This window comes from Terrapene carolina, unplaced genomic scaffold (assembly GCF_002925995.2).
Source record: "Terrapene carolina triunguis isolate 2854851 unplaced genomic scaffold, T_m_triunguis-2.0 Scaffold238, whole genome shotgun sequence".
NCBI classification, from domain to species: Eukaryota; Metazoa; Chordata; order Testudines; family Emydidae; genus Terrapene; species Terrapene triunguis.
This window is the reverse complement of record NW_020664589.1, coordinates 13,549,273-13,562,772: the sequence shown is the minus strand read 5'-3', so window position 1 is coordinate 13,562,772 and position 13,500 is coordinate 13,549,273.

The window sequence follows — 13,500 nt, the reverse complement described above, 5'->3', positions numbered from 1 at the left end:
CTCCAGTTGTCAACCCTCCAGGAGTTAAAGATGACTTTTAATTAAAGATTATGTCATGTGATGAAACCTCCAGGAATATGGCCAACTAAAATTGAGAACCTTACTCCAGAAGGGAGCCCAGTGCATTCTGGGAGCTGTAGTTTTTTACCTGAGGTGGGGCGGGAGGAGGGAAACCTCCTGGTTTCTGATGGGACTTGAAGCCCGCACCCAGAACAGGGCATGGTGCATTATAAAACAGTTGCAGTCCCAGGGCATTGTGGGGGTTGTACTCGCCTCAAACAAAGTGCATTGTGGGAATTGCTTATCCGCTCTCTCTGAATACAAGGGGCTTCCAAGTGAATTGCAAGTGCATGGTGGGAGTTGTAGTCCCTGCCAGGAAATTAAACGGGACAAGTGCATTATGGGAGTAGTAGGCCCTATTAGGGAAAAAACCCTACATGCATTATGGGAATTGTAGTCCTAGTCAGGAAATGAAGCCCAAGTGCATTGTTGGAGTAGTAGTCTCTGTTAGAAAAAAAATAAACCACAAGTGCATTATGGGAGTTGTAGTCCTGGTTAGGAAATAACCCACTGTAATCTGTCTATTCTAGCTCTCTCAGCTTTTTTTCCTCTCACAACTACAAGACAAAGTCCCACAGGTAGCCACCCTACCACTAATGGGCTGGGTTCAAAGCTGGGACTTAGGTGTCAGAGATACCCTAATACTCAGCCCTTTGAGTCTTCTAGTCTTCCTCTTGTTGATGTATGAATAAAAGAGATGATGTCATTTTAGGAGAATTCCACTTGACCATGTTTTGTAATGAAGGTGGTAAAAGAGTCTCTGTAATTGCAGAACAAGTAATTTCACCTGTTTGTGCCTCTGTCTCCCCATCTGTAGAATGGACAGACAGAGAGGCAGGGTAGTTCAGTGGCTAGGGCTCTAGCCTGAGACTTTGGAGAGTGCAGTTGAATTCCTTGCTCCACCATGTACTTTGTGTGTGACCCGGGCAGCTCACTTAGTCTCTCTGTGCCTCTGGTCCGCACCTGCAAATAAAACAATACTTCCAAGCTTCACAGGGTTGTTGTAAGGACAGATACACTTTTAAAAAATGTGAGGCACTAAGATATTACAATAATGGGGGCTGGATACATACCTTATGTAGACAGATACTTATCTTCCTTTCTGAAAGATGCAGGATGTTGTGATCTGTGAATTCTGTATAGCAGCTAGATGTTATAAATGTTCAAACATCACCCTTCCTTTTTATTACTCAATTACCATATATTTTCTGAAGTTTTGGTTTTTACAGACTCCCAGAACAAAATAACCTGTCCTTAGGTAATCAGATACTATGGTGATGGGCTCAAAATAAATGCCTGGATAGGCAGATAGATGATGGATTAGATAAAAAAAAAGAACATTTTCCAGATGATGAAAAAAATTATGCTAAATTGAGCTAAATTATGCTCTAAACACATCTAAGCAGTTTAAAGGAAATACATGGCTAAATACATAAAGCTAGAAAAAATGTTATCGTAAATCAATTGACATCAGACCAATTTAAGAAGAAAAGACAATTTAGAAACACATGTAGGTTATTAAATGAAAAAATAAAAAGATGAGGAGTATGAGACAAAGATAGGAAAAGTACAGTCAATTCTTTCCTTTTGAAATTATTGTTAATTATACCTTACATTTGCACTATGATATTCCCAGAGATGGGTAAAAGACTGAAAACAGTAGCTTTGAAACACTGTGCAATAATGGATATTATTTTTGTGTTCTTCCATTTCAGTAGGCACATCGGTTTCCTGTTTTAAAAAACCCTGATGTATAAGTAACTAGATCTTTTATCAGGTTTCAGAGTAGCAGCCGTGTTAGTCTGTATCCACAAAAAGAACAGGAGTACTTGTGGCACCTTATCAACTTTTATCAACATTTGGGCATCTACTTCTACAAACCCCCTGGAAGTTGTGGGACTTTACAGGAAGTTTTCAATTTGGCCATTGGGGGGAGACAATAAACTGTATTTAGGATTTTTTTAAAAGGAAGGCAGGATTACTGGAAATATAAAGTGTGGCTGACAGGCAGATGAAGCTTTCTGGAAAAAATAAATCCAAACACTCCTAGTGGCTTGGTGGGTTTCTGCACTGAACATTTATTTCTCAAGGTAAGGGGTCTGGTCAATAATTTTGAAAGGCCCATTGTATCTCCCCAATTGTACGCAGGCACATGGCTACTGACTGTGGGGCACCCCATTTCTGATTGCACACCAAACCTGTATCAGTTCTTTCAGCTCGACTGATGAAATGCACTAAGAGCTAGGGATTTTATTATTCATCATTAATTATTATTATTATTTATTTCTTTTGAAGACAATTTTGCTACAATCATGCCCCACCATGTCCCTGAGTGTCATAATATATACATAGTAGGGGGAAGGTGATTGTAGCAAAAATCAGAATGCTAAACAACTGGTGTATATTTAGGATGATATGGTCTTGTCTTGAAAAGATTATGGCCAAAGCAGTCTTTACACTGTTTTATTCCATCTTCACTCCGCCTGACTCCCATCTCAAGATCATCATCATAAATAAATACAATTATAAAAAAAATAATACATGCTGCACTTACATCATAAATTTTTCCACGGTAGAATCTTGAAGTGTCTAATGTAGTGTATCATAGTGCAATGTACGTACCCTACCTGCTGAAATTTGGAGATGTTCAATTTTATGAACTTTTAAATTTTATGAACTCCTCAGTCCCCAATTAGTTCATAAAATAGGGGTTCTACTGTATTCTGTATCACATGCATAATGAAAATATGTGGGTAAATTTATAGAAATTCAAACAACCTTGATTGGCAACCAAAATTAACTAGTTGTTCCCCACTACTGTCATGTCCCTCAAGCCAATAAATACCCACCCAGCTATTAGCCCTAGTTACAAAGTGAAATTAAGCAAATGCATCTTGCACACCATCCTAAAGCCTCTGAGATCTCGGCTTTAGCAGACCACAAGAGGGAGCAAATTTCCCCTTAGATGATCCCCTGCTACCTACCATCAACTCTGGGGAGAGACTGCAAGAGCCTTCCAGCTGATGAATAGATTGTCTTCTCATATAAAAGACCATTACTTTACCCCATCAGCTATTTGAATGTGTTGCCTGGTTTTACCTTCACATCTATTGACAGGGATCCCCTCCATTATTAATGGAATAACAAAAGAGATCTAAAATCGGAAGAAAGGAAGGGCTGTGACATTGCAGTATTATATCCCTCCTTCCCATTCCCAGGCTAACCACCCTTCACCCTTGGCTGACAGTGCCAGAAATCCTTTCTCATTACAGACTGTCTCTGCTCATCGATACAAGTCAAATAACCAAATAATAATAGATACAAAAGCACTTTGTGGTTTTGCTTGTGGTTCAGCCTGGTGCTTTTACCTGGGCAATTCTTAGCAGAAGGAGCTCATTTATATTTTCTTTTCAGGGGTGGGTGTGTGGGGGGGGGGGGGGGGAGTTTGAAGTTTTGTGTATGTTTCACTGCCCCTCTCCATGGTGCTGAAACACATGCCCCACTCCCCCACCCGTAGCAGTTTACTCATCACAGCACATTTGGACCTTGATCCATTTCCTACTGAAGTCAGTTTCAGTTTTCCCATTGACTTCAATGGGTGGTAGATTAGCCCTTTGGTTCCCAAGACTTCCCGGGCACCTTGATGTTCTTCCATTAGGCTGGGACCCGACCCTTCACACCTACTTTCTACTAACGTAAAGCATTCCCGCAATTACACGTCTGTGCACACCTGCTGCTGTGGCTCAGCCTTTGCCAGGCCTGTTGTGGTTGCCAGCAACAGAATCAATCTCCCTCCCAAAAGGAACCAGCAGTCATACTTTTCTTATCTTTACTATTATTATTTCTTCAATGGGACTTGTATGGGTTCCACAGTCCTGGGACAAGATGAAAATTTGGATTCTGAATGAACAATGCAGCTAGCTGAGGTCCTCGCAGCTTCTCTCACCTAAGCCAGGAGGAACCAGTATATTTTGTTAGGAGATGTTTAAAAACAATGAAACACTCTGGCGATTTCCACAATGGGCTAAATTCAGCAGTGAGCTCTACGCCAGTCTAAGCTGTGTAGACTTTGACACAACCATTGGTGCTGGACTGTGATGACCCAGCCCTTCCTTGGCACACACCTTTTTCAACACCGGTGTCTCTGGGTCACCAGTACAGTCGTTTACACTTCTAAGCTTCCTCTCAGGACACTTTCCTGTGGCTATCGGGTGATTCTGGCTGCTTTTCCTAACTGTATTTCAAGGGCCCGAAGCTGGGAACAGGGCATGAGTCACTTGATGATTCCCTGTTCTGTTCATTCCCTCTGAAGCACCTGGCATTGGCCACTGTCAGAAGACAGGATACTGGGCTAGATGGATCATTGGTCTGACCCAGTATGGCCGTTCTTATGGCTCTCTTCAAAACCCCACTGATTTACTATGCCTCTGTCTTCTGGGTTTAAAAACTGCTAAACTTATATGTAACCAGATTAAACATAACACTAGTGAGCAGTTACCCTTCTACTTCCTTCTCCTAAAGGGAAAGTCTAAGCTTATAAAAGCCTGGCAGTGGTTCTGTTCCTGATCACAGTTTAGCTCCCTAACCCCCTCTGTGATCCTGCTCCCTCTCTGCTCAGGAGCGAGCCGACCACCCTTCAAATTCAACTCCCCAAAGTTCCAAATGAGAACTGGGCTGGAGCTTGCATCCCGGACTCTGAGCCTCTGTCTCCGGGCACCCTGCGGCATATGTTCTTCTAGGTTTCGGCCAACAACATACCCCAGCATACAATTTCGCTTAACAACATTTATCCTAGAACAACATCTCATATCAAACAACTTCAAGTGAACATAGCCCCTTCTTCACAAGGGCTAAGGCGCGTTTGGAGAGGAGTGTGGAACCGCAGCAGAGAAAAGGATTTTTTCTGGGCATGTTTTGCACATGAACATTATATACCAAACTGAAGCTGAATCATTTATTTCCATGCTTTGCGTGCAGCCCCTGTTTGCTTGATAAAATGTGCCCATAAAGTTGCAAATACAGGGCAATTTGGCTACTGATGGATAATGCATCATAAAGGCTAAAGAACTGTGAGCATTTAAAAATAGTCTGCTTAAAGGAGGGACATTACCTGCTTTATTTGCCCTTTAGCAGAATAAATATATAATATGTTTATTATGTTAATATCATCCAAAGCCAAACAGTGCACAGTGTGTTACCTGCTTTTTATTACCAATATGCCATACTTAAAAAACCAAATGTCTGAATGACAAAAGGTGGAAACCAAAGTCTTTTTTCCTTTGAGAACTCACATCTGCCATTTTATGTCTCTGGCTCAATTATTTTAGGTGATTGCTTCCAGCAGCAAGAATCTCCTTGATTTCAGAGACTGGGCCAAATACTAATCTCACCAAAGAAAGTTGCAAAGCTTCTGTTGATTTAATGTGACTTGGATTTGGCCTGGGGGCTGCTCTAAATTACATCAAAGGACCAGACGTGTACAGAGGGGAGTGCAAAGACCACCCACCTTTGCAACCCCCTCTTGAGCTATGCCATGTGCTTCTCAATGGGTATCCAGGCCATAATTGCTACACATCTTGGGACAGATTCTCTGATGTTACCTTACGATGGTCCCAACAGAGGGGAGGGGAGCTGTCAGGGAGTTGGTTATGCCTCCCTTATTCTCTTCGTGGTGCCAAGTACAAGTCAGAGCAGCGTTAGGGCTGCTCTAACATCTGCAAACTGTTTCTGGTCCCCTAGAGATGACAAACTGGCTGAGGATACCTAGCGTGCATTTTGCTAAGGCTGCTCTCTTTCCCGACATACCCTCTGTTCCAGATGCTCCAAGAAGGGCAGTGTAGGAACCAGCTGGGGACTCCCCCATGTGCGAGGCATTCCCATCAAGGGGCTTATAGTGAGTCTGTGCATGGGTGAGAATTGGCTCCTTTCTCGTGCCCTCTCGCCCCCGCCCACCTCCAGCAAGAGGGAGTGTTGCTTGTAGTAACCCAGCATCAGCTCCCTGACACTGCCAGCCCTTCAGCCACTCAAGCACACTCCTCTGGGCTAGGCCAGCCTTTCCCTTGCCTTGCCAGGTTAACAATAGGTGCACCCCAATCCCTGAATCTCTTTGAATCACCCCCCGTGATATCCAGCCCCTGTCACTGGCTACTCACAGAACTTCCAGATCCTTTGTCCCCAAAGGTGCAGTGTGCCCCAATTTACCAGTTTCACCATAAGCCCCCACTCCTGCGAACCACACATCACTTGTGACCACCTACGGTAAAGGAAAAGTAGATTTATTTAAGAAAGAATAAAGAAATAACTAGAAAGAGGAGAGAATGGTGGAAACAAGTGGTCACAACAATGCAAAACAAAACATAGAACGTGAATCTGGGTCTACACTTATCAGTGGTTCCTTTCCTATCTAATACAACTGATTTTCCCCTGAAAGTTCAGTCTTTTGAAGAGCTGTCTGATTTCAGACAACCCAGGATCCAAGCATCCATGAATGTCCTCTCTCATCCCTGCTCCCCACTGAGGGTTTCCTCAGTGAATGGATCCAGAGCATCCTTCCCCTCACTCTGTGATACTGAAACAGTTTATTGTTTCTATTCATAAACAGGGCGAATCCTGTCTTGCTGCAATGTTTCTATTTTACCGTTAAGTGGTTTCGACTCTTTGTCGTGGCCTCTGATGGTTTCCCATTCAATGTGTTAGTATTGCAAAAGGCTAAGCAATTGAACCTTATATTGCATCATGGGCCAGACAGGGCAGAGTGACAACTCCCCGTGGCATGACTGGGCCATGACCATCAACTCCAAGTCCAGAAAACATACCGTGAATATAAACACACTGTTCCTTAAATATTACCCGTACATACATCTTGGTATGATTATGAGTTTTGACAAGTTATGAGCTTTCTGTAGACACCTCCCATGATATCCCTTATGGATAAATACCTGGCAAGATATGTGTTTGGTGTAGTGAGTTTGGCAGGTCTGAAGTGAAAGTTGTTTGCAAAGAACAGAGGACCCATTGTCTCTGTGGCATACACACCTACTGCAGGAAGATCATCATTTATTTCAAGACTTCAGCACTGAGTATCTTTCCTGATGGCTTTGAGTGAAGAAATATGCTAGTGGAAAGGATAATGAAGCAAATTTGTCTTCCTCCAATCAAACAGATTCGCTCCTCGGATGGGATAAAGGGGTAAAGAACTTTCCCTTCACAATATTTTTCTCCGTAATATGTTTTGACAATTTAATTTAGAAGTCATAGAGTAGCGAGGACACAGTCACCGGGAGGGGTGGACATCGGAGGGTTCAGTTGCCTTTGTGATGAATTGGTGATAGTACAGAAATGACAAAATAACACAGGGGGACATGGAGGAGGCTGGCAGCAAAGTTGGCAGCCTGCATAGGATAAATTGAACACTACATTTCATTCAGGGCTCCTCAATAGTCCTGTGCAGCCCAATATAATTTATGAATTGCAATTAGCATTGTATTATGGATAGTGCTCCAACTGCTTCTGTATCGCTTCGTTTCAGATTTTGCAGCAGTTGCAGAGTAAAGTTTTCGTAAATACAAAATACCTATTTATTGAAATTAAAGCAATAAATATGCTTTGGATGGTGATCTCTTGCAATTACTTTACACGGAGTCTGAATTCCTTGCAGAGGTGGCTCCTCGGGGCATGCAGGGTTGCTCTGACTATGCTGTTTTGAATCATATGCATTACCATTGGTACATTGGATCTGAGCAGCATCTTTGTACGCTGCTGTCATGTAGTCAGCAGTTTCTTATATGACTTCTCAGTGACCCTGTGTTGTAACAAAAGGAACCAGAGAGAACCACAGGATCTGCCTGGGCCCAGTAGCCTCAAGAAGGAATCTACTCTATATTCATTCCTGCTGAGTCCTGTCTGCTCCCTATCCTGAAGGAGATTCTACCCGCCTTCAGGTATCAGCAGCCTCCATTGATTGGCTGTGAACTTTATTTATACCCTCTATCTGTCCTGAGTCTTGCAGGAACCCTCTCATTTGGCTGTGAGGTTAGTCCGTTAAAGACACATGGGTGAGTGGAAAGTGCCCAGATTAATTTCTCCATTTTTGATGTACATTTCAAACCATCTGGAAAAGTCTGTCTTTTTTGTCATCTTCATCAGCTACAACATGGGGTAGGGACATGAATTTCATTTGCTCTTAACTTTACATCTCAGCTGGGGAAGCAGGGCACGTTTCCACTAGCGGTTGATCTTTACTTGGTAATATCAAGAGGGTGGACTCACCAATTCATTCCTTCTATGTGATTTCCAGCCATGGAGGTTCCTGACATTTGCATCCCTCTGTCTGCTGCTCTCCTACATGCTAAAGAATAAGTTCCTCTGCCCATCCTCTCTTGCTCCCCTCCTTCCTCTGTTTTTCTACTCCACCTGACAGAGAACAGTAGACTGAAACTTACACACACACAAAAAACATGTTCATTTCAGTCTGTGGCTCTGTTTGCACATGGAGGAGGCAGGGAGCCCCCAGGCAGAAAAAAATCCATCAAGAATCTTAGGGGCTTGATAAGGGAACCACTGGGTGAGATTCTCTGGCCTGTGTAATGTAGTAGGTTGGACCAGATGATCAGAATGGTTCCTTCTGGGAGATTCTTGTGATCCAGATCCTCAGCTTATATAAATCCTCCACTGAGGATCTAGCTCCTATGTATCTGAGATATCATTACAGATGTTGTGACTAGAGCTGGTCAAAACTTGGAATTTCTATCCCCTGGGACATCCCAACGGTTCAAAATTTGTTTCCATTCCGAACTGGAACAAGAACCAAAACCAAATCAAAATGTCTCACGAAAGAAGATCTTTGAAAAAAAATCTCATTTTGGGTCAATCAAGACATTCCATATAAACAAAATTAAAACCTTTTTTTTCCAGTTCGGACTTTTTAAAACAACATAACAATAGCAATAATATAAAAAAATTAATTTCCAAACAAATGTCCTTTGAAAATAAGTATTCCATTTGACTGAGGTCAAAGTGTTCTGCTTCAATCTTATCAAAACACTTTTTATTCCAAAATGAAATTTCGTTGAAAATCCCATGGAAAAATTTGGTTTTGATGAACTAGCATTTTCCCAGGGAAAAACATTCCTTGAGAAAATTTTCAAGCAGCTGTAGTTGTATGACTTTGTGTAGTGCTCAGCATGATGGGGTCACAAGTGACCTGTGTGTGCTAGCATAATGCAAATAAAGAATCAGCATGATGATTATACAATTATTTTTAAACCCCATTGTCTCAAAACCCTTTTTTATTTGCCTTCATTGTGCTCTGCCCAAAACCGTTTGCCATCTCCCGTTCTGGTTAATCAATGAAGGGGTGCAAAACTCTAGGCTCCAGCCTCAGTTTGGCTCAGAGCCCCTAGAAGCTGGCTTTATGGCTGTAGTGATGTAAAACATATTTGTGCAGTGATATTTAACTCCCAGAATCATTCTGAAAGCCCTCTGACTGTGTTCCAAACCATTTCGCCGGGTTGTTATAAATATACGAAGCCTTTTGTGGAGATATTCATGAAATTCTCTCTCTCTGCTTACCATGGTTGGTAATGACCTTGTTTATGTATGGTCTCTATACCTTGATTCCAACCCTTACAAACACAGTTCTATTATCCTGTTTAACTACTCTATCAGTATAATACTTAACATACTCTGCTTCCCAGCACAGCTCTTTAATTGGCAAGGAAGGTATTAGATACGCACTTCGTGTGTATTCAAACAATGTTCAAATCTCATGATGTCTTTATTTTAAAATTCATGGAATTTCTAAATACCAACTTTTAAGCAGTGACCAAATAGTCATTTCTTTTTTAAACAAGCTTGTTTTCCCCCTTCCCCCAATCTGGTTTTATCTAGTCAGAATTCCAGGCAATACAGATCATTTTATATCGATTTCTGCCCTTCTCATCCGAGAGAAGCTCCTTTCAGCAGTGTGCCTTATTACCTTAGGAAGAGATTGTTTAAAGAACAGCTGGCATCTAGTTAAAAACATGCAAAAGGAATCAGGTGGCCTTTGCAAGCCTATGACTTGGAGTCCGGGCCCTCTGTGACACCCCTTGTGCCATACCTAAATGCTTTTTTTTTTGTGCTTGGAGGAGGCTCGCTTCAATGTGATCAGAAGAAACATGGGGCTACCTGATTACAATTACAAGTGTGCAGGTGTTAGGGGCATGGCTACACTTGCAGATGTAGAGGCTGTGAGTTAAACCCGACTTCGGAGAGCGCAGTAGGGAAAGTGCTGCAGTCTGTCCACACTGACAGCTGCTTGTGCACTGGTGTGGCCACATTTGCGGCACTTGCAGCAGCATTGGGAGCGGTGGATTATGGGCAACTATCCCAGCATGCAAGTGACTGCAATGTGCTTTCAAATGGGGTAGGGGTTGGGGTGAAGTGTGGCAGGGAGTGTGTTGTGTGTATGTGGGCGGAGAGAGAGTGGGTTTTTGGGGTAAATTCAGACCTCTCCACCCCCGCCTCTCTCTCACTCACTCAAAGCAAACAGTAAATGTTTGCTTTTTCCTTGGAGCTGATAAGGAAAAAGCTTTCAAACAGCATTTCCGCATTAAATTATAGATCATAGAATATCAGGGTTGGAAGGGACCTCAGGAGGTATCTAGTCCAACCCCCTGCTCAAAGCAGGATCATTTCTGCAGTCGATTTCACAACAATGACAAGAGTGGCCACTTGACTTAAGGGGATTATGGGACGTTTCCGGAGGCTGATCACAGCGCAGTAATGCAACACCTCGTTCACACTGGCGCCGCGGCGCTCCAGCGGGGGCGCAGCAAACGTCATTCCACTCGCCGAGGTGGAGAACCAGCAGCGCTGTAGCCGCGGAGTCAGAGCGCTCTACGTGCCTTGCCAGTGTGGACGGGGAATGAGCTAGTGCGCCCGGGGCTGCTTTATTGCGCTGTAACTCGCAAGTGTAGCCAAGTACTGAATGGTCAGTTAGTCCCTTGCAGCGGCGGCTCCAGGCACCAGCGCTCCAAGCACGTGCCTGGGGCGGCAAGCCGCGGGGGGCGCCCTGCCGGTCCCTGCGAGGGCGGCAGTCAGGCAGCCTTCAGCGGCTTGCCTGCGGGAGGTCCCCAGTCCCGCGGATTCGGCAGCAATTCGGCGGCCTGCGGTGCTAGAGCCGCCCCTGGTCCCTTGTGGCCTTAAACTCTATGACTGTATGAAGCTTGCTGACTGCCACGGATTACTCCTGCCTTGCAAGTGAGATCAGATCCAGCCCCAGACATGTCAGGCTTGGAAGGGGAAATACAAAGTACTGCAGGATGTTGCTTGAACTCCCATCTTTCCACCCCAGACTCACTGTTGCATGTGGAAACACAAGGGTTAGAAAGGAGTCTGGATAGCACAAGGGACTGTGACCAGCACTTTCCCGTCTATCTCGCCAGCTGCCATCCAGTACAGGATGGTTGGGACCAAAAGTTATTTCCGTCTGGTGTCTGCTTAGCGACATGGGCTTTGTGGTTTTCAGACCTTGTCTGTAGCCGTGTATCCACGTCACCATGCTCCACCAGCCCAACTGTCTCAGCAGAGAGGCCACGGATTCAATGGGTCAGAGAGAGGCGACACCCCTCTCACCTACTTAGGGGTTTCCTCCATCCAGGCCAGGAGTGAGGCCGAGCAAGGTGGCACGGGATAGCTTGCACTGCTGCTGCCTAGGCTATACATTGTCTTTGGCTACAGAGGAATTCTCTCTCCAGAGCTGCCATTCTGTTATTTTTCACCAGCATCAAATTCACCTGAAAGAGAAAGAAAAAACCCCCAAATGGATTAATAACCCTAGCTCACAGGAACTTGGGCTGTGGGGGCTGGTAGGACAAATTAGCAATCAATGAGCTACTCAGGGAGTAAGTACCTTCTCAAGGTGAGGAAGGGTGGCAGAACCAGGTCCTCAGTGTTTGTACAGCAATGTAAGTCAGAAGTATTAGTATTAACATTTTTGCTTTTAAAGATCAGGAGAAAATACATTTGGGGCTAGATTCTGACCTGGTGTAAATGAGCTTCGCTCTATTGACTTCAGTAGAACGACGCTGATTTCCACCAGCTGAGGATCTGGGGCAATGATTTATATCTGGGGAAAAAAAAGAAACAAAAAAGAAAAAGCTTACAATTGTTCTGTAGACTCCCCACCCCCCTTCTCCATCATTTTACCTAATCCAGTCAACTGCAGTTTGTATTGTGACCATCACCATAGTGTCTAGGAGCCACAAGGGAGGTTGATTATTGGAATTCTCCTCTCAGCTGGTAAAGGAGGCGGTCTTGTTTCCTCATAAAGTTTGGCTAAATGTCACAATTTAATTGTTGGAAACAAGAGCATGAAATATGAACAGCAGCAGCACAATAGGATTTTAATTTGGCTTCGGGATAGAAGTGGCTTGCTAGCAGAATGCCAAACTCCAGGGGAGCCTGTAGTTTGCACAACTGGGCATATTCAGGGACTTAATTGGGCTTATGCTTAAACTTCCCCATAATGTGAAGCAAACTGCATGCTCTAAGCATTATTATTAAACAGCCCATTGCATGTTTTAATGATCATCCCTAGAATCATCGTAATAGTGATCAGCGAGCTTAACACTAACGGCGGACAAGTTAACATCTGTAAAAAAAAACAACAGCTGTAGCATTTACACAGCACACACAGAGCCTGGACAAGGCGATCAATCAGATTACACCAAAAGCCTCTGCTCAGGTAACACTCCCATTTGCCCAATCCTAAAGGATGCCCAGCCCTCTGGGCTTACCAGCATGAGGCACGTGGGAGCTCTGCAGCAACCGTGCTGAGGCTGGGCTGACGAGGATGGAAGGGAGTCCACACAGCTGCTGTTCAGAGATGCTAGCAGAAGTAGGGAAGCTCGTGTAATAAGGTCTCCATCCCATCCTGACCAGGCCTTTCTCCCAGTGCTGCCAGGGAGGATACTAGTACTCCAAGGGAGAGGGGATGAGTGTGCGGGGGCAGGGTAAACATTGCCTCTTGTTTTGGGGAGGAGGGATGTTGTGAGGAAAGGCCTGCACCACACTGGGTACCAGGAGAGTGAGGTCTGAGTAAGCGTTTCAGCTGGCCATCTGCAGTGTCAGGAAGGGCTCCCCCCCCCCCACCCCACTCCCCACCCGCTGTGTATTCTGGGAGGGATTTTTTATCTCCTTCCTCTGAAGCATCAGGGATGCCCACGCCTGGCTGGAAATGGGCCATTGGGTGGGGTGGGCCAGAGCTCTAAGATGGCCCTGAGCATTCTCTCTCTCAGGCACTAGGTTGCCTGGCTCTTGCTCACAAGCACAGGGTCTGATCGCCCTGGGTGGGTTGGGCAGGAATATTCCCCCCCATGTCAGATTGGCAGGGACCTTGGGGTTTTTTTCACCTTCTACTGCAGCGGGAGAGTGGGGGGCCACTCGCCAGGATTATCT